The following is a 21,782-nucleotide window of genomic DNA, read 5'->3' on the forward strand; positions in this document are numbered from 1 at the left end:
TGTATGATACCAATAGCTCTTGGGACTTAGCCCGACTCTCCCCCGCCTCACCCGCACCCACAAGTCCCCTTCTTGTCGCCATATGCCATCAATGGCCAATCTCAGAAGATGAAGTCATCGATGCTCTGGTGTGTTAAGTATAGTCAGCATCTCAAATCCAGACCCCAAACTGCTTTGATGGAGGGTCACCTGTTGCTAGGGAAACACTACACATCAGCCATCACTACTCTGGATACCACACTGGGCCTCGCTGGCAGCAGCCAGTCCTGCCCTCCAACTCATACCCATTCTCCGCTCCATTCCAGAAGCCTCGGGAGCATCTTAAAGGCATATTTTAATCCATGAAAACACATCCTTAGAAGTCCACACTTGCTATGGATAACCCAGAAACTGCAGCAGCAAGAGCTCCAGATTGCAATTTCCACTCTGGGATAAGAACCCTTGAAAACGTATTTAACTTTCACGTACTTTCATTTCCACAAAACTGAAGGAAGTGCAACATCCCACTATCATTTATAGGCCGGTCGGTTTGTTTTTCCTTGAGCAAGTCTTCATGTTCAGCGTACTTCTCCGCCCAGCCTTGCCATCGCCTCCAACACCTCCCTCCCGTCGGCATCTGCTTTCCTCGGAGTTCTTGAGGACAGAGCCTTATCCCGGCTGGTGCTGACAGTGCCCATGCAGAGAGCTGGGATCGATGCCAAGCGTGCAAATTGCTGACGCTCCCAGCGCCTCTGGTCCACTGGGCACCACAGCTGAGAAGATTCCATGCAGGGGCAGTGAGATCAGCCTCCCATCAGCCCTGTCACATTGTGTTCTGAGCAGGTCTGCTTGTGCCGAAAGCTTCCCCATCTCTCCCCTGAATAGAGACTTCACCGTTTCGTCCCCTCACTCCCTGCTGGGCATGCCTCAAAGTCTCATGAAGCCAATTCCTCTGTTTTAGGTCTCAGCCCACTAACTAGGGGTCTCCAGCAGCTCCCAATAGGATAGACAGGGAACAGATGCTATGCCTGTACTCCACCACTCACCTCTCAGGCCCTAATCTTACCGGTCCTCTCCTTAAGGACACTAGGTGTGTGACCAACCCAGCACAAACCAGTGCACAGGAGTGATAATGATACATGCAACGCCAAAAGGAACTTGAAGGAGAAATGTTGTCCTCACTAACTGTATTTTGGCCCTGGCTCAGTAGAGCAAAATTGCCCCGTAACAGATGGTAAAAATCAAAATACTTAGGAATTTCAGCATGGATTAAATGTTTTCCTCCTGTTCTTATTTTACCAAAAATGTGCATGTCTATCTGGAAAACAGCAATTTTAGATTTTAGTTCACGGGCATTATTGAAATCTGAAGGTGATGACCAGCGGCACTCTGTATCCTTTATTGGGACTCTCTCCTTCCCTACATTCATCTTTTATTTCATCCTCAGTTGATGGTGATTGATAGTATTTATTATATTCAGGTCAATGAAGGAAAACTATGGGCAAAACACCATGACTATAGGTAAGGGACTTGTTCTTAAACAGGTTATTTCTCACCATAGAAGTTGCAGTTGTATAAAAGGACACAAAATTTTCCACTCGAATACTTTAACCAGAGTGGTTTTGATATATTTAATAATACTACGTGAGAACTGAGGAGCTGGTCACCATTTGGGGGGCAACGGGGTTAAGCAGAATATGCCGAAGGCTGACACATGGCTATTTGCCAAAATTAAGTCAGGAGAGGAGCACCAGTAAACCATGGAAACGCCAGGTGGACGTGCAGATGCTCTGGGGAGGGTGGAAGAAAAATAACAGGCCTTTGGTGGAAAGACAGGAAAAGGCCTATTATGGGATAAAGGCGTTAGTTGTGAGCAGTCAAGAATGGGAAAGAGAGACAAAGAGGAAGTGAAAGCTAAGAAGAGAAAATACCCATTGCGGGTCAACAGGGAGGAAGGAGAAATTAGGCAACAAAAATTCAAGAACTAAAAGAAGAAATTTCTTAAAAAGACAATATGGAATGTATTAGAGTTCATCCGCTCACTAAATGATGGTGTTCCCAAGCCCCACAAGCAAGGAAATGGAAGAATAAGACCTTGGTGTCTAGTCTACCCGCTTCAACATCCACTAAAGCAATCTGGCCAGCTTTTCCCTCCGCGGCCAGAGGGAAGGGGAGAAGGATGCAGAAAACAAAAGTGGGAGTGAAATATAAAGCACAATAGTAGCAAACATTTTAATAGAGGCGAGACTTGGGAGATGCTGCTGGGGAGACTCGAGAGATAAGTGCAGGATGGACCGTGAGCTGGGGATCTCTCTGGTAGACTGAGCCTCAGAGGATCTGCAGTGGGCTTGCAAATAGTGATCATAGATTCTTAGGCACAACTCTTCAGATCATCTAGATCATTTGCATTCAACGAAGACTGTGACTGGTTCTCTAGGCAGTGTACTAAGGATATGGTGTTGGTGTTGGGCACAAGCTGCCAACCCACACAGATGCCCAATATAGCTCTTGTCTCCTGCCAGTGAGACCTCCCATCACACCTGCAAGCTTTCAACAGGTTCCTCCGCCCAGAGACAGCTGTAACTTGCAGAGGCTTCTTCTTTGAGCAGAAAGGGCAACATTAAAATTCATAGGCTGCTTCTAGTAAACCCTTTAAGGACATAATTTAATTTAAAGGAGAAAGCTATGCTAGTTCAATATTATAAGTGAAGTAATAATTGATAATACATTAGGATGTCTTAGGCTGAAAATAACAGAAAATCCAACCACGAACATGATCAACAAAAAGGAGAATGTTGTAGTATCTCATGCAACAGTAAGTTCAAAGGCAGAATATTTTCAAGGTTGGTTAACTCGCTGTTCAAAGGCATTATTAAAACACCTGGAGGTTTGGGGGGAGCTTTTTTTCCTTTAAAATTTTCTACTTTTCCTTCCTCTACAGGTTGACTTTTTGTCCACATTTATCCCCTATGGTTGCAAACTGGGTTGCTAAAGTTTTGAATGCCCTTTAAAGATGCAACAGGGTAGACCAAGCATGTCAAACTCAAAGGCTAACACGGGCTAAATACACAAGGTTTAAGTTCATGTGGGTCGCAAAAAAACAAAAGCTTCAATTTTCATAGAAACGTAGGTTTATTTCGATAGAAACATGCTGAATACAAAGGGCGGAAATAAATGAGTAATCATTAACACAAAATAAAAGAGCATTTTAATAAAAAATAATATTTTTTTGAACATTAACTTACCAGACACTGAATAACTGCACAAATTAATAAGTATAACGCAAGTAAACCTATTTTTCTTGTTCTCAGAAAGCAAAATATTTCCTGTTGCACACACCAAACAAGTCAGTACAAGACTAATGATGTGGCAATCAGCTGCTAAAATATTTGCTGCTAGTATTAGTGGAGAGAAATGGGGCGCCTGCGCGTAAGGCACGTAAGGGAAATGAATGCAACACGATTATAGTAATCAGTCGTTAGCAAACATTGTAGTTCGTTATTAATAATTATGTATAACAGCATATTGTAAAAATTAAGTTACGAAAATTTTATTAAAACGTTTCTTACATACCGTTATATTGACTGGGCAGCAAAAATATTCGTTGTGGGCACATGCGGCTCGCAGGCAGTGAGTTTGACATGCTTGGTGTAGACAAAAGAGGGTCTATTTCCTGTCTTGAATCTTTTCTCATCAGAAGGGAAATGCCCCTTAGACTTTCTCTGTCTCATTGCTTAGAATTGCTACACATGCCGATTTCTAAACTAATCTTTGACAAGGAAAGTGGAGTTGCCATGAGTGATTTAATGTGATCAAAATCCAACTTTCCCTGAAGCACACAAGTTACCTGATATCAGATCAAAGTTGAATATTATTAGAAAGAAAAAAGGGAGGAGTTGCCAATGGAAGAGGTAGCCCATAATCTCTGTCATGGATTAGATCAGCAGTTCTCAACCTGTGGGTCGCGACCCCTTTGGGGGTGGAACGACCCTTTCACAGGGGTCGCCTAAGACCATCGGAAAACACATATATAATTACATATTGTTTTTGTGATTATCACTATGCTTTAATTATGTTCAATTTGTAACAATGAAAATACATCCTGCATATCAGATATTTACATTACGGTTCATAACAGTAGCAAAATTACAGTTATGAAGTAGCAACGAAAACAATTTTATGGTTGGGGGTCACCACAACATGAGGAACTGTATTAAAGGGTCGTGGCATTAGGAAGGTTGAGAACCACTGGATTAGATCATGGGCACAGCTTTCAAATGCACCCTGTCCTACCATCTCCTCCTCTTCTGCTCCAGCAATGTACTTGCCATAAGGAAAATGAGCCCACACCTACCCCCTCGAATTTGAGCATAACTAAAGTATTGAAGAGTAGGAGCAGCCTGGAAGCCCTGAGATCCAGTCAAATATGCTACAATTGCCAGAGAAAGTAATGTGAGAAATTAATTAATAGGCAGCTTATGTTGAAACATGCCACCGATTGAGAAACATAAGTGACATCATTAGTGGTGATAAAGGACCTTCCAGTTCCCGGCAAGTATCAGTCATGTACAGTTTCGGCTCATCCCTTGACCAGAGATGTTTGTGATAGAGTTCTTGGCTTTTTATGAGGCCTGCTTGCATAGTTGAAAATCCTGTTTATCTTATGGTCACACATATCCTTATAATCTAGTCCTCTGTAACTTGAAGTGACCTGAGTAAGTTGGGTTTTTCCCATCAGGAAATTCATTTAACTTGGATGTTTGGGAGCTAAATGAGACCTCCAGGTTTGTTTTGTTTGATTCTCACATAGTTGGCCTGCAAAGTGATATTTTTTTCAACTTAAATTAGTTACAAATATTTTTTAAAAATAGATTACACACATTTTTTAAAAATCAAGATTTCTGGCTTTTCTTGGAAAATCAGTGGGTCTGAGCACCTGGGCCAGCCTCCTACATAGTGACCATTATCTAAAGCCAGCTGGTGGATCCCTGTTTGGAAGGGAAATAGATTCTCCAGCTTGCTACACACCACATTTTATATATATGCTGTCTTGCTCAATCCACCCTCAGCATTTGAGCTTATGGTCCCTGGCTACCTAATCAAAAAAATACTCATGGAGTTGTCTAATGGACCTGAAGTTAATAAACCCAAGAGTCATAGCTAGTTCAATCTGAGATTGAAAAGTGTGTGTGTGTGTGTGTGTGTGTGTGTGTGTATCTATATATAGGTATATATAGATATAGATATATATAGATATAGATAGATATATGGAGAGACATATGTATGTAACATATGATCTCCTATCAGGAGACCTGAGACATGAGGCCCATCCCCAGAGGAAAAGCATTTTGAAATTCAGTCCTCCTCCCACACCCCACACATCTTGGGAAGCTGGCCAGCCCTGATAGGAGAGAAAGAGGAGACTCAAACATCCCATTGTTTTTGGTCTAGTCTACAACAATCACTGTGTCGTGGGAGGCCCCAGAGCACGAGATCTGATTACCTGCTGACCATGATTCCAGCTTGCAGAACAAGCCTGTTCCCATTAGTGGATGTATACAGTTACACTCTGATATGCTTTGGGGATCTACCACAATATTCTTTTCAGGGATTTCTCTCTCTCTCTCTCTCTCTCTCTCTCTCTCTCTCTCTCTCTCTCACACACACACACACACACACACACATACACACACTCTTAATTTTGATATGCCTGACAGCCAGTAGCCCAAATGGAGTCTGGAAACTGACTCAATTTTATCAGCACTTACACGTGTTTCTCAAAGTCCATATTTTCTTCCTTCTTTAATCTCCACGTTATAACCAGGCCCATAAAACCAGTCCGTCATGCTGAACGTCAGCATGCAAAACAGCGAAAGCAGGGGGTGGGGTGGGGGATATTTCACCAATTATTTTCAGTAAGTGCCTAATACCAAATTAAATCAGAACTGTTAAAATGTACTAAGTTGACTTCTCAGGATCTCAGTCCGGAAGTAGCCAACATGTAATATGAACAAAGATGTGGGTAGCATGACATAATGCTGCATGTTGAAATGGGCAATTGAGCACAGATTCTTCAGCTGATGAGATGACAGAAATAGTTCTTAAAAATTAGGACAGATGTAAAAATAAATCAGCAAGAAAAAGGAACTACATATCCTAGAGATTACTGTGGCCTTCGGAGAAATTTCTATGAAACTGGATGCAGCAATAGGGAACTCAGGTTAGTGTAATAAGATCAGACGATTTGAGTGCAAAGCACCCCTTCAAGCATGGAAGGACACAAACAATGCTGTCCCCTGACAACCCAGGGTGAGACAGTCTGCTGTCTGTTCCACTTTCTGGTGGACTAAGGTAGTGCCTCACAAAAGTCCTGTTGAAAGAGAAAAGTTCATCCTAACTAATTGTTTTAGCATTGGAATGTAGGCTCTAGAGCAGTGGTTCTCAACCTTCCTAATGCCGTAACCCTTTAATACAGTTCCTCATGTTGTGGTGACCCCCAACCATAAAATTGTTTTCATTGCTACTTCATAACTGTAATTTTGCTACTGTTATGAACCGTAATGTAAATATCTGATATGCAGGATGTATTTTCATTGTTACAAACTGAACATAATTAAAGCATAGTGATAATCACAAAAACAATATGTAATTATATATGTGTTTTCCGATGGTCTTAGGCGACCCCTGTGAAAGGATCGTTCGACCCCCAAAGGGGTTGCGACCCACAGGTTGAGAACCGCTGCTCTAGGAATTGGACATTTTCTAGAATTCCTCTCTGCTGGTCCTTCCATCACCCTAGGGAGTGCCTGAAAATGGAATGATTAGGCATGAATCTATGAATGGAGAACCATTCCATAGCCCTTGGTGTGTTTGCCTCCATCATTTAGTTCAGCCCAATTAAATCAGAGCCTCCTGGGTGACTGCTCTGCCTAGCACTGTGCTAAGGGCTATGACCACTATGAAAGCAGTCTACAACAAAGCCCTTGACCTCAAGAAGCCTGCCATCTTGTTGGGTGGGCTGAACCTATACACAGGAAGGAATTGGAGAACAGCACAAGACAAGAATATCATTGAGCATTAACACTGATCTAACATCTACCTATTCTCAGGTTAATTATATACCATTCCACAAATATACTACTAAAGTATAACAAATTCAATTCATTATAATTAAATATATTCAAATCTATCATGAGTCACATTCCAGCACAGCTAAAATGAAAAGATAGACAATGGCAAGTGTTAAGAATGTGAAACATTTGCAGCTCTCACACACCAATAACAAGGGAACAAATTGGTACAATCATTTTGGAAAACCCTTTGGCACTATCTATGAATATAAGTATATCCTATGACCTAGCAATTCTACTCCTGGATTTATACCCAACTAAATCCATACATATTTTCTTTCTTTAAATATATTTTTTGTTGATTTCAGAGAGGAAAGAGAGAGAGAGAGAGACAGAAACATCAATAATGAGAGAGTATCATTGATCAGCTCCCTCCTGCACGCCCCACACTGTGGATGGAGCCTGCAACCTAGGCATGTGCTCTGATCAGGAATCAAACTGTGATTTCTTGGTTCATAGATTGACGCTCAACCACTGAGCCATGCCGGCTGGGCAATCCATATATATTTTCACCAAAAAGCATGTATAAGAATAGTCATTGCAACACTATTCATAATAGTCCCAAACTAGAAACAACCCAGACAGAGAGCCAGTGTGGCTGGAGCAGGGAGAGAGACAAGAGGCGGTCAGAAAGGCAGATGGGGCTAGACCACAAAAGACACTGTGGGTCATGTGAGGGGCAGGGTCACCGAGGGTGTAGGTAAAAGAGGACACAGGACTGACATGTTTATAGCAAACGACTTTTCTCCCAGGGAAATAGCTGTGAAATTATAAAATCAGGCCTTACTTCTGACTTGCAATATTTTGGACAATCACCACACAGGTTCCAGTGTGAGCCTCAGAGTGTCTCACCTGTACAAGGCTCTTCCAAGGCACTGAGGGGCACCCCAGCACTCTTGCAATCAAATTTTGTATTCTTTTTCTTAAAAAAACAAACAAACAAACAAACAAAACTCCTCAAATCTGCTCCTGCTCCTACTCCTGGATATATCCAAATGCCAATGCAAATTTCTAGAATCAGAGCATGAGCAACAAGTCAGGGCACTTTGATTACTCCAGGGTTTGCCTGTCCAGCCGAGGGAGTCTGAGATTACATTTCTATGGACAACACTATTCCCTTCTTCTTTTTTTTCCTTACTAGGCCCTAGAGTCATACTTTCCTCATTCTGGCCGCAGCTAACCCTTCCAGCCTCATTGCCCATGGCTTCTCCAAGGCCCTCCGGTGCAAAGCTCCACCAACTTGTTCCTCTTCTGGCAAAACCCTTCTCGGGGCTCCCTATTTTTGCATATGTTTTCCCTCATGATTTGAGTGCTCTTCCCCTTCTTCTGTTTAACTCTTGCTGAACCCTCGGCCCTATAAAGTTGAAGTCTTCTTGTCCTCCTCCTCTGATGACTGCTCCCATGACACTGTGCTCATCCCTGGACTAGGGCACCGATCCCACTGTATCAGAGTTCTCATTTACATGTCTGCCCTCCGCCTGCACCGTCCCCACACTGGGCCAGCAAATTCCTTGAGAACATGCTCTGTTCATCTCCTGCCTTCTCTTGCCCCATTTCAGTATCTAGCACAATAGCAAGCAGTGAATCAGTGGATGGCAGCCTCCCAAATACTTAGCAGGGGAGAACACAGTGTTCGAGGAAACTTCTAGTTTTGCCAACATACCTCCAAGCATGCAACTCATTTATTTTTATTTTATTTTTTACAGACACACCCATCCCAATGCCTAGTGCATACTAGGTGCTCAATAAATGATTTTTGGCTGCATGGCCGTGCACCTCCTGATGTAAGGCACAGTCATGTTGAAGGGAGACCTCACACTGCAGTTCAAGGTGGAGGATGACAGTCATTACAGACAAAATAAGTAAATAAAGTAATTTCAAATAGTAGTAAGTGTTATGAAAACCATTTTAGCTACTTTGGTTGGGGTGTCAGGAGTAACTACTCCTGGGAGTAAATGATGAATAAATCTTGTCTTCAGGGGTTGCTCAATACACAAGAACTAAACTGCTGGGCTCTGTAAGGGGGAATGGGTTTGGGAATGGGTTTGGTTGGGGCTTGTTCCCTTGAAAACTCTCTGAGGTCCTGCGGGAGAAGCAAAGCTTTCCCAGAGCAGTCCCGGGCCATTTGTCAGGCTGCTGGATTGTAGAGCGGGCCGCAGTGTTTACTAAACAAACCAATGGGATTATCCTGTCAAGATCTGAAAGAGAAAGACAAAAACACTGAGCATAACTACAAGGTCACCTATTCCATTAAAGCTGCAAACCAGGGCAGCTAAAAGGCTGCATATAAAACAGACAGGGAGAGCTTTAATACAAGTGAGTTACATAATTGGAGACTTGCTTGAGACTCAAACAAAGACATTCTTATTAACGCTGAAGGAAGAAGTGAGACTAGCAGCAGGTCCCAAGCACTTTTCCTATGAACTTTCTGCCAACAATGAGTCTCCAGTTGGGAACGAGGAGGGACAGGCCTCTATAGCTCACTACCTTGGGTTAATCAGGATGTCTTCCGGGCAAGGTGTGGATCCCTCCTGGTGGTGGAATCATGGGACTTTCAAAATCATCACCACTTCACAACACAGAAACTGTTCCAGTTGGAAGCAACCTTTGAGACCGTAAGGCCAACTCTTTCCTTTTATAGATAAGAAACCCCAGAGGTCATCCAGCCAGTTACTACAGGACAGGGATTAGAACCCTGACGTCCAGGCCAGTGCCATTTCTCCTTATCACACTGCCTGCACCTTCAGATACAGCCACAGACCCGCAGTCATCAGCCGGTGGGAAACTGGGCATGAACCAGCCCTCCCCCAACAAACTCACTAAGGCTAGCCTCCCCACCTAAAGCCTTCTCCTTTCTCCCTTTCCTTTCTCTTCTCCTCTCTTCTCTCTCCCCCTTTTACTTCCGCAACCTGGCTATGTCCTCAACCCACTGGGGGCACAGGGACCCGTAGGCCTTGTTTTGTCTTGCTAGTGGCACTGGGAGACAGTGCAATCTGGACACAAAACGTTTCTTTTTCTTTCCATCATCTCGTCTACCTTCCTCCCAACCAAAGCCTTGCCCACCTGAGGGCCCTTCCTGCCACCACCCCCATCCTCTTGTTGCCCCCCATCCCCAAGCCTTTTCCTCCCTGCTAGTCAGTGTTACCCCTAGAATCTGGTTTAAAGCAGACCCCACCACAAGGTAATTGCATTCTAACAGGGCCCTCCAGCACCCAACAGCTTTCAATCAGAAACAAAGTGCCACCAGTGGACACAGTTGGAGACAGGGCCTTCCTGACCTCCCTCAGATCATAATTCAGAGGCAGTCCAGGTGTCAAAAGGGACTCAGAGCTGCCCAGCTCCCTGCCCCACCTCCTTCAAGGGGCAGTAGTCTGTTCTTGGTGTCCAAGGCCCTGGCCAGGGACTCTTCCTTCAGTGAAATCTGTATTTGTCATCCTCTGATGCCATCCTCATTGGGGACACATAACACTAGTCATATCCTCTGTGTCCTCTCCTATGTTATAGACAAGGAGGAAGTAAAAGGTAAACCCAAACCGCACTTAACAGAAATCCTGACTTAACAGATGAGAAGAGGGCCGCTACCAACCCCGGGCCGGCAGGTGTGCGGCTTACAGCTTTAAACCCAGCAGAACGTGGTTGAAACTGGTTCTCCGGAAATGAAGCGGTTCTTTGTTTGGGGGACCTGCTGGGCCGAGTAGAAGGCAGGCTGGTACAGGGTTGGTAGGCTCCAGGGGTGATGGGATTACCCAGCCTCTCTCTGGATGGACAGGCAGAACTGGCAAGCTGGCGGGAACAGAATGAGACATTGGGAGAGCTCGTCCCTGCTACTCTGCCAGCATCCCTAAACATTCTGGCTCTAGACTGGGGGATGTTGAACAACAAAATGATAGGTCTGAAATTTATTTTGCCTCTCCAAAGAAAATTGCAAGATTCCCCCTGGCTCCAGAATTTAAGAAGTGTTAGTTTTGAGAAACTGGCTTTTCCAAATCCCTGCCACATCAGCAATGCACGCCAGAGAGAATGCAAACTTGTATTTCTGGGGACCAGGTCCACACTGGCCCTTTCTCATTTCTGGGCAGCAGCTGCCTTAAATTTGCATCAAAACAAAAGGCCCCGGGAACCAAGCTGGGTGGCTGTTGCTGGGTTATTTTGCATTTTTTTTAAATCATCTTATTTAGAAAGCCATAAGACCTTTTTCATTGAAAACTTTTGGTTCCCTCCAAGTGGAATATTCTTGTAGATCCAGCATATTTTAGGATAATAGGTCAGAGAGAAGGCACGGGATGTATGAGAACATGTGTTTAAATTTCTAGTGTTGCTTTTAGAACAATTCAAGAGTGAAGTCTTCCCAAGGGTGGCTCACTGCTCCCAGAGAGCATCCCACCCCCCACCCCCACAGTGAGTCAGCTAGGGAGCAAGGATGGTTAAAACAGGGTGAGGGCTGCCTCCTCGGTGGCATCCAAGGACTGGGCCTAATGACTTCTGGTTGAACTTCCGGAAACCACTACCCACCTCTTCTGAGTGTGGCCATGAGAAAGAGCCACAGAATATCTAAGGGGTGTTTTCTGCATGGATGTCACTGAAAACATTGTGTATTCATCATGCTACACCCTCTTTATGAGGCCACTCGGGAGAAATTTTATTCTGGTCCTAATACCAAGGAGAGACGTACATCTCTTGAAAAATTATGTTACTTTCTGGGATTATGTGCATTCTTGCAAGCAGCCTTCAGAACCTCGTCATATATTCTGGATGGATCCTACATCCATAAGGGCTGCCCCTGGGGGAACTGCCTGCCTGGACCCTCAAATCCCAGAGGACACCTCCCATGGACAGCCAACGAAGACACAGAGCTTCAAGAAGCCTGACCTCAGCCCATAAGCACATCCCTGATTCTGAGTTTCTGTGGGCATGTTATTTATTCGGTAACAAACATTTTACATAACCAATATGTATATGTACTATGTGCCAGAGGAAATGGCCATGAACATAGGCAACATTCCTTATTTTCACAGAGTTTGCAGTCTTGGGGATTTGCCTCGCCGGATCCACTTGCATTGGTTAGATATGCTGATGTAATAAACAGGCAGCTAAGGTGGAAACCTCAGAAAAAGACCAGAGGGAGGACCAAAATTACAACAACATAAAATGCTGATCTGAGCTAGAGTGAATGTGAAGGACACTTCGAGAAAGTGAAAGAATTCCATTTCTGCTGTGTAATCGTGGGCCAGTGACTTACCCTCTGAGTCTCAGTTTCTGCATCTAAAAAATGGTGATACCACAAAGGCTTGTAGTGAGAAGTAAGTGAGATCGTATTGATTCATCTCTCAACACATATGGGTAAGACTCATGAATGTGCTCAATAAACACTGGCTCCTATTACTTTTATTATTATCCACTGTGCCGAGCCAAGGGTTCTGCAAGCCTGAGGGAGGGCAGTGAAGGATGAAGAAAAGACAGACCAGGAGAATAAGCTGGGTCTAGGTGGATCTTCCTGTCCCTGGCTGAGGCCACAGAGAGAGATCCAGACAGCACGCTGAGCCTTTATTTTATAGCCAGAGGTAAACAAGGTAGTGGTCACCATAGTTACAATGTTCTTGTGAGTTTCACTTGTTTTGGTAGCACTTACTGTACCTCCCACAGCCCATTAGCTACCCAGATGAGATCTAGGGAGCATCATAAAGTCAAGCCTAATTATGCTAAGAGGGCTGTGCCCTCTAAGCTGGGACTTGTTTGTGGCTTTGCCATCAGGTCAGTCCGAGGCTTAACCCTATAGCCACTCCCTACAATCCACTTTTATTATTCTTATTTTGGCCACATGACCTGTTTCAGTCTGACCAGTGTTAGAAAAGGAACGGTGGGGAGCATGGAGGCTGCTGTTCTGTAGAGGTGCTGCCCGTGATGTCCACCAAAGTCCCATGACTTCCAATAGAAACTATTTTTTCTCTTACACTTCAATAATTTCTAACCACAGTCTCTATTTGCACCCTCTTTTAGGGAAGAAGATAACCCTTTTTGTCTGTTCCATTTTAGTGAGGAGAGGGGTCTTGTTTCTGTTTTACTGATCTTGGCCAGTGTTAAAGAGCACAGGTAAAAGGTCCAGGCCTTCTAACTCACATCCCATATCTGTATATTATTTGTTTTGAAAGAAGGAGGAACTCAGTTTGATTTTTATTTGTTTTCTTTTCTTGGTTCCTTTTTGGCAGTAGCAAAGGTCACTCACAGGCCACAGGCAGAGGTCTGAAAAACACACATTCTAATTTTGGAGTTCCTCAAAACTGGCTCTCAGGTTATTACATCTCTAAAGCTCTTAGTTAAATGCTTCATGAACTATAACGTCTAGCGACTGTTGATCGCAGCCCTGGACACTAGAATTCTGGGATGTGCAGAAAGGAAACTTCCAAAGATGTGGTTCCCTCTTTGGCTCTCATGTCAGCCTCAGTGAGTGGCCCACTTCCCATTTCAAACAAATCAACAAGATCCTAAAATCACAGGATCTTGAAAACCGAGTCTCCTGGCCGTACCCACTAGCCCCACCCAAAGCCATTCATCCATTCCTTCCCACACCTTCATGACCCTGAAGAACTTACTCCAAGGCCCAGTACAATGCAGCTCTATAAACAAAGTGGTACAGGAAGGATACACCCACATGACCCATGCCCTCCCCACCCTCCAGGGGTTGAGAGACCCTTTTTGAAAATGGCTTATCGGGCACACTCCCTCCTGGGAGCATGCCCGTGCCTCTTCTTTCCCCACTGGCGTGCATCTCCTAAACTCTAAGGCTCTAAGTCCGCAAGACTTGCAACCAGGGGAGCAATGGGCAGAGGCATTTTGTCGGGCATTTTGACCCCTGAACCTCTCTTGAAGGCCCCCTTTTCTCTGACTTCTCAGTGAGCCAAAGCAGCCCCACCTAAGTCTCTCCCCTGTTGCTTCTTCTGTCGTAAGCCTTTCCTTGTTTCACTGCCCCCAGCCTTAAGGAGCGTACTCAAAATAAAAAGTCAGGGGGAGGCTTACTGTCCGAAAACTGAGAGGGGCTAAGAGATGGCGGAGAAATAGCATGCCACTTAGTAATTCCTACTCAAGCAAGATGAGCAGGCCAGTGAGATAAACAGGAGAGGGACACCGTCCAAGCCCTCCAGCCTTCATTCTCCATGGCCCTTAAAGCACAAACAAGCTGATGTTAGCATGTCCTCTGCTTGCAGACAGGCCAACCAAGAGCTGCCTCGTTCAGCTGCTGGAGTGTGGGTACCCTGAGGAGGAGGGGCTGAAAACAAGGTCTCTGAAAGAAGGTCTTCTTGCAAATGAGGCTGTTCGACTCTTTCAGTTGTTATGGTCCCCAAAATTCAGTAGAGCTGCTCAAGATAACCCCAACTAAATGACATCCTGTTGCCTTCAGGGAATTGAGGGCCCCTCCAACCCACTGCTGATGAAAACTTGGATGAAGAAAAACTCATTGGGCATAAAGTGTAGCATCCAGGACTTCGAGTTAGCTGCACCTATTGGCAACAGGTTTTGGACAAAAAGAAAAAAAAAATGTTTTTAGAAACCTACTATATCCTTGCTCTGCACCATAAATTCAAGAGACCCCCTCCCCTTTACTTCTCTTATCTCCTCAGCCTTGCCTCTTATGAACCATTGAGTGGTCATCATCTATTCATGGTAGAGCGATAAGGAGAAATGCTCTTGTTTTCTATGATAGAGCCTGTGTTTTCTGTTTTCATGCTCAGGCAAGTAGCCAGGAGCCTGGGAGGTTTATCTATTGCTCATGCCAATTTTTGAAGCTTGCAACTTTGAATCAAACCAGGGATATTTGCTTTTGTACAAACCTAGCAAGCCAGCATAGAAAACTCGAGAGAGAAAACATACATATATCCTCTTTGACTAAATTACACAAGTTGGCATAATTCCATCTCACCAGTCAATTGCTCATTTCATCATAATGCCTTATAGCCACATGACAATTCAGGGAGAGCTTACAAAACATGACCTTGTTTATCTCCTGACCCTCCCAGCAGTCCTCTGCAGTGGGCTTGGCTAGTGTTATCACAGAGCAGGCTCTGGACTATGAGCCAAAATAGGGCTCTAGCTCCAGCCACTTCCTTGATTGATGTCCTTGAACTATTTAACTTACACTCTGAACCTCAGTTTTCTTTTCTCACCAAGGAGCTAAAACACCCAGAGATGAACGAGGCTAACACAGCTTTAGCTTCAGGACCTACCACTTACACAGGCTAATTTTGAATTCAGTTTTGTGTCTCCCCCAAATTATAATAAGCTTTACGACCCACAAATCCTAGCTTCGTCTCCTAATAATAGCTGCTCAGTCTACTTCCAGGAAGCCAGAATACCACAGGCATCTCTATGGCCTCAGCTCTGCCAAATGTTAATCACCATTCATTCATCTCTGTGTAGTTAGTGGACTCTGTCAGTGCCCCTCCTGGATGGCTGCGAAGGACGCACAGCTGGTCCCTTCTCTGGAAAACTGGCCTCCACTGCATGAAAGCCCTGGAGGTGGTGGAGGTTGCACCACCACCTTCATTCAGGGCAGCCGACCAATGTGTGATTGATAGGCGTGGCCCCCTCCCTGTGCAAAAGGCTGCACCCCTGTTTAAAGCTCTGTGGTGTAACCCCTTCTCCTCTGGGATCAGACCAAAGCTTGACTCCACCTGAAATGATATCCTTCCTTAGCTCCTTCCTCTGTCTCATTCTGCTTCCCTCACTCCCTTTCTGCTCTTCATTGTCTCAGCAAGATATGTGCACCTGTATCCCCACCTAGGGCTCAGCTTCTAGGGTACCTGACCTGAGATATATCGTCCTTTATTTCCTATGTCAAAGCCTGTCTGGTCCACCTTCAAACACAGTCAAAAAGCCATGAGCCTCCAGACCTACTGCAGCTGTATACTAAGTACCTTTGGAATTAGGCAGTGGCGGTGTAAAGGTGGTGATGCTGAATATTTGGTAAAACCCAGTACTGTGACCATCCCACCCTTAGTGGATTCTCTGGAACATTTGCTTTGGATTTTAGGAAGGAGACCAAAAAATGAGAAAAGAGTGATCAATAGCATTATGTCTCTTTTGATTTTTTTTTTTTATTTATTTATTTATTTATTTATTTATTTATTGGCACTTTCTACTTGCCAGAGATCTATAACTAGTTCTTTACCCCAGCTGAATAGAACATGAATCCAGGCTCTCCAGTGTTGCCTGTCATTTTAGAGAAAGACACCGTTTAGGAGTTTACTTTAGTGATTTAGAGCCCGTGTCTCACCTCTGCCTTAGTTTGAGACTTTCAATGAATTAATCATCACTTTTAGCATGCCCATGTGTGGCATGGAAATTTACTTCCACGACTCACAAAGAGCAAAGGCTCTCTGAGAGTGATCATCCTCCTGGCAAGACCACCATCCATAAGAGAGACATCATTTCTTTTCCTGAGGCATAACTTTAAATCTTCAAAAGGACACACAAGAAATTCTTCATGAAAAGGAATAAAATGTGGGGCAGGAAGGAAATATTCATTTCCCAAGTGTTTGCTCCCCCAGCCTCTGAGCCCTGAGGGATCTAGAGATAACTAGTCTATTACTTCCTTCCACAAAAGAAACAGGTATGGGCTTTACAGGCAAATTCTGAGGATGGGTCCAAATCCAAGGGCATCCTTCAAGGGAGAGAGGAGCAAGTGGGCCTGATGAGCTTAGGCAGACACATTCCAGAGTCCAGCTGTTGGCGGATGGAAAAGCCCAAGTAGAAAACTGGAGACCAAAGAAGCAAGGCCTAGGGAACTTACCCGGGCAAGGCTCCTGCTGCCTGCCATGGAGCTCATCACAGCCAAGGATTTTCTGAGCCAGCAGGTGCCTGTAGACATCCTTGGAACTAACCTCAGAATGTGGGCAGCCCTGACCCTGATTGGGGAGCAAAATAACAGGATTAATTGTGTGACCTTGGTCAACTTAGTTGGCCTCCATTTCCTTATCTGTAATAATTCCTCCTTTACTCTTTCTTTGGGGCTGGTGGCAGATTCCATTTGAGGCAGTACTTTTGTAAACTATAAATGTAAGACAGTGGTATCTCTAGACAGATGAGGAGAAAGAGAGGGAAGAAAGCTCTTCATAATAGGAACATAGGAGCTCCAAGAGCCGTAGTTCTGCCTGAACTCTGAGCCAATGTGAGATGATGCTTGCAGTGCAAGTGGGGCCTTTCCTGGCGTTGAAGGGAGCTGGGAAGAGTCCCATACCCAGTGAGCAGTGTTTCTGGTGAGAATGAATCTGCCCGCCCCAGTTGACCATTCCCTCCTTGGGCCACTTCAGTAGCCTAGGCACCACTTTATTACACCCACCTATTTTACAATCTACAAATCCTTATAGGCAGAGATGATCATGTATCATCAGGTTTTTAATGACAACAACGAAGGGGGCTCCAAAACCTCCCAATTCAAAATTTGAAAACCTAATGATCCTTCAAAAATCTAACAAGAGTTTATGATTGTTCTAGGTACTTAAAGAAAGCAGAGCTAGAAAAAAACAAAAACCCATAAATTATCAGAAAGCAGATTCAGGGCTCAAAGTTAAGAAAATGTTTCTAACATGCAGACCTTTTCTTTTTTTTTTTTTTTAATATATTTTATTGATTTTTTACAGAGAGGAAGGGAGAGAGATAGAGAGTTAGAAACATCGATGAGAGAGAAACATCGATCAGCTGCCTCCTGCACATCTCCTACATGGGATGTGCCCGCAACCCAGGTACATGCCCTTGACCGGAATCGAACCCGGGACCTCTCAGTCCGCAGGCCGACGCTCTATCCACTGAGCCAAACCAGTTTCGGCCATGCAGACCTTTTCAATAATGAAATGTATTACCTCTGGAGGTGGTGAACTCCCCATCACTAGAGATAGGCAAGCAAAGACTAAAGGGCCCTTTGCGAAGGAGCTGCAGAAGAGATTTCTTAGGTAACCTCTAAGGTCCTGTTCAACCCAAGATCCCACAGAATTAAATATATAGTAGAACAATTACGGATACATTTGACAAATCATAAAGCAGCAGAAGTAGCTGCTACCCTTAAGACTTGAAAGAAGTAAATTTACAATAAATAAAAGTATGACATTACATGTAGTTAATAAGCTTATAGACCTATTACTCCTAGCTAAAAATAGAAATAGGCCCAAGAAGGGCGTGGCTGAATGTATAAAAATTTGACCCATGGCAGGTTACCAAAGGCAGTGAGAGGTGCATAGGAATGGTCCTCCCTACAAAGTCAGGTCCATCCCCAGAACCAGGCACTGGCAGAGGCAGCACAAGGAACTGGATGAACTTCAAGGTCTGTCAGGTGCTTGCCATGGAGAAACATCCCACACAGCACCTTCCCACAGAAAAGGCCTGGCCTTTGATACCCTGAGCGATTTCTCCCAGGTGAGGAAATGGAGGTCACAGGGTAGTCCTGACCCCACTGGCCAAACACTGTCCCTCCCGCAGGGTGAGGGATAAGAGCACAGAGAGAGTTTTCTGGGGGCGGAGCACCACTCACAGCCTCCCCAGAGCCTGGTTATTCTGGAACAGCAGTTCTGGTAACATGTGCAGCTGGTTCTGGTTCAGTCGTAGCCGCTCCAACTCCTTTATGTCATCAAAAGCCACCCCATCAACCCCCACCCCTGGTTCCACCACTCTAATCTGGTTCTCCATCAGCTGCAAGCACCCCAGCTGCTTGAGCCCTGCAAAGCCCTTCTTATGGGGACAGTGATGTTGTTGCCCTTGAGTTCCCTTTTACAGCTTCTAGAGGCTGCTCACATTCTTTGGCTCATGGCCCTCATTCCATCTTCAAAGCCAGCAATGGCCAGAAAAGTCTTACTAACACTGCCATCTCTCTGGAACTAATGTTGTATTGTCTTTCAATTGACACACCATGGAACAATCTAATGAGGCTATTGCCAAAACAGCATTAAGATTTCATGAGTTAAATGCATAGTACGAGCTGGAAAGATTTGTTCTAGCTTCGTAGGTTTCATTGCTGTTTGCTGATCTTGAGTGGTTTGGAGGGATACATCAGGCATTACGATGTATGGTCAGTGACTCACACCCAAATCATTGTTTTCAGGCAGGAGAACCAAACATTTTGGCAATTAGCCTTGTAAAATTCTTATTTATAGGGAGGCAAGGCAGCCTTTGGGATTAGACTCATCCAAAGAGAATTTTAAAGGCTTCCCTTGACTGCACATCCAAAAATTCCTGTTTATCGCAGTGACATAGAAACTGCATTCTAGGGAAAACATCAGTCTTCTTCCAGACTTTCTGGAAACCATTACTTCATAAGGAAGTGGTCTGGGAGCTGAGCAAAAGCTGTCCACCAAAGCTATAAGTTGAGTCTAATCAAAACTCATCCACCATCAGAAGATTCCATTTGTAATTTTGTTCTGAGGTTGAATCAGTAAGAAAAGGTGAAAGGCTGTTCTTGGTGCAAGAATTGATTGGCCATTAAAATCTCTAAAAAAATAAAACTAGATTTGGCAACATGAGGAGGACAGAAAAACTGAATGAATGCATGATTCAAGCCAGGAAAGGATTGGAAATGAGATGGAGAAATCAAAAATCGTGGTGGAAGGGAAGGAGAAGCTAATGGAAGGACTTTGGGAGTAAAGTTAACTCCCATGCAATGTTGGGGAAAACTTTGTAAAAACTTCCTCATTTTATATATATAAAATTGATTTCAGGGAGGAAGGGAGAGAGAGAAATAGAAGCATCAATGATGAGAGAAAATCATTGATCGGCTGCCTCCTGCAATCCCCCTACAGGGGATTGAGCCTGCAACCCAGGCATGTATCCTGACTGAGAATCAAACTATGACCTCCTGCTTCAAAGGTTGACACTCAGCCACTGAGTCACACTGGCCAGGCAAAGCTCCTCATTTTTGATATGAAGACAAAAAGCATCATCAGTGACCAAGAAGGTAACAGGTACGAGAAAGACCCAGCACAAAAGCACAGTAGCAGTGAGAGAGAGTGCCTCTGCACCAGCTCTAACCCAACAAGGGCCGTGCTTCTCAGTGAGGAGGTCCTTGCAGCTACAGGCTCAGACTCACATGGAGCTTGAGAGACGCCCAGAACCCCGGGCCCTGCCCCGGACCCACTGAATCAGAACCTTCATTTTAGCAGGATCCCTGGGGCCTTGGGTGCATAATAAATTGAGCCCCAGTTGTTGCTGTTTTTTAGAGCCCTTGCAACCTCATCTTCTCCTTTTATTCATTCTCATTTCCCTTTTACTTCCCTTCACTTTTCATCATCTTCTTCCTCAAGCTCAAAAAAATGTCATGTGTGAAAATTAATATCTACTTATATCTACTTGGTCCTCATTCAAATACTCAAACATCCCTACTTGGTCCTAATTCAAATCTCAAACCAACCTCAACTTATAAAAATGTCAACAATATTTTGGCTCCAGAAAATCAGCAGGCAAGAGCCCTACCCCACAAGATCTATATTTGTATTATTTATTTATACAAAGCCCTAAGTGTAGTGCTTTGTAGGGGAACATGGCCAAGAAAAGAATACAATCACTGCCCTTTACAAAATATTGTTCTTTTTTGCTCACAGCCCTAGGGAATAGCCAGGGTGGGAATGGAATTATGAAATCTTTGGACCAAAATATAGGAAATGAATAGAAGGAAAACATAGGTATTTGTTAAGGCCCCCAGACTTCTTTAAGAAAACAAGCAAGACTTTCCCAAACAATATGCATGAGCAGATTATTGCTGTACATGGAAATGACCCCTCTGTTATCACACACACACACACACACACACACACACACACTCCACAAAAAGGGAATTTAAAGACATTTTGATCAAAGATATTCATTCAAAAAATACATTTCTAAAAGGAAATTTCCTTTTTTTTCCTGGTGGGCACCAGGACCAACAATCACCAGCTGCCCAGATACCAAAAAATTATGCTTCCAAAATCTCTTGATGTCGATTCCACATAGAGCAATCAAGCTGCTCTATGCATGCTACTCATGGCAGGAGTCCTAAAAGGAAATTTCAAAAGGAAAAATATTTATTGATACAAAAAAACAGTTAAGCCGAACCAGTTTGGATCAGTGGATAGAGCGTCGGACTGGGGACTGAAGGGTCCTGGGTTCGATTCCGGTCAAGGGCATGTATCTTGGTTGCGGGCACATCCCCACTGGGAGGCATGCAGGAGGCAACTGATAGATCTCTCTCATCGATGTTTCTAACTCTCTATCCCTCTCCCTTCTTCTCTGTAAAAAAATCAATAAAATATAAAAAAAACAGTTAAATAAAATATGGGACAACCATATGATAAACTATTATTATAGCCACTCAAATCAGGATTTCAACAATATTTGGTGTAAAACATTAATAATAAATGGCAAAGCAGGATCAAAAACTTTATATTCATCATCATACCACTTTTCATAAATATAAAAGAGTAACTAAACACATAGACAAAAATGTTAATAGTCAGTATTTCTGAAATTGATATTATAATAAGCAATTTAAATTTTATTCTCTGTGCTTTCCTATATTTTTCCAATTATTATGAACACACACAAGTAGCATTTGTATTTTGCTAAATGGTCATATTTGTCTTGGCTAAAGTTCTTTCTGGACTGCACTCTCCATTGCCTTACCAAAGTCCACCTAATTATTTCTCCCAGTCCGGAAAG

General features: G+C 43.9%; 1 non-coding gene across 1 annotated transcript; it reads right to left on the reverse strand.

The window, feature by feature from the left end:
- Window positions 1-20,993: 20,993 nt before the first annotated feature.
- Window positions 20,994-21,125, reverse strand: LOC139020258 (U11 spliceosomal RNA). The gene has a single exon (XR_011473265.1). It is a non-coding gene; the product is annotated as a U11 spliceosomal RNA (small nuclear RNA).
- Window positions 21,126-21,782: the final 657 nt, after the last annotated feature.

This window comes from Myotis yumanensis, unplaced genomic scaffold (genome assembly GCF_028538775.1).
Source record: "Myotis yumanensis isolate MYYU_CA2020_CCGP unplaced genomic scaffold, mMyoYum1.0.hap1 SCAF_11, whole genome shotgun sequence".
NCBI classification, from domain to species: domain Eukaryota; kingdom Metazoa; phylum Chordata; class Mammalia; order Chiroptera; family Vespertilionidae; genus Myotis; species Myotis yumanensis.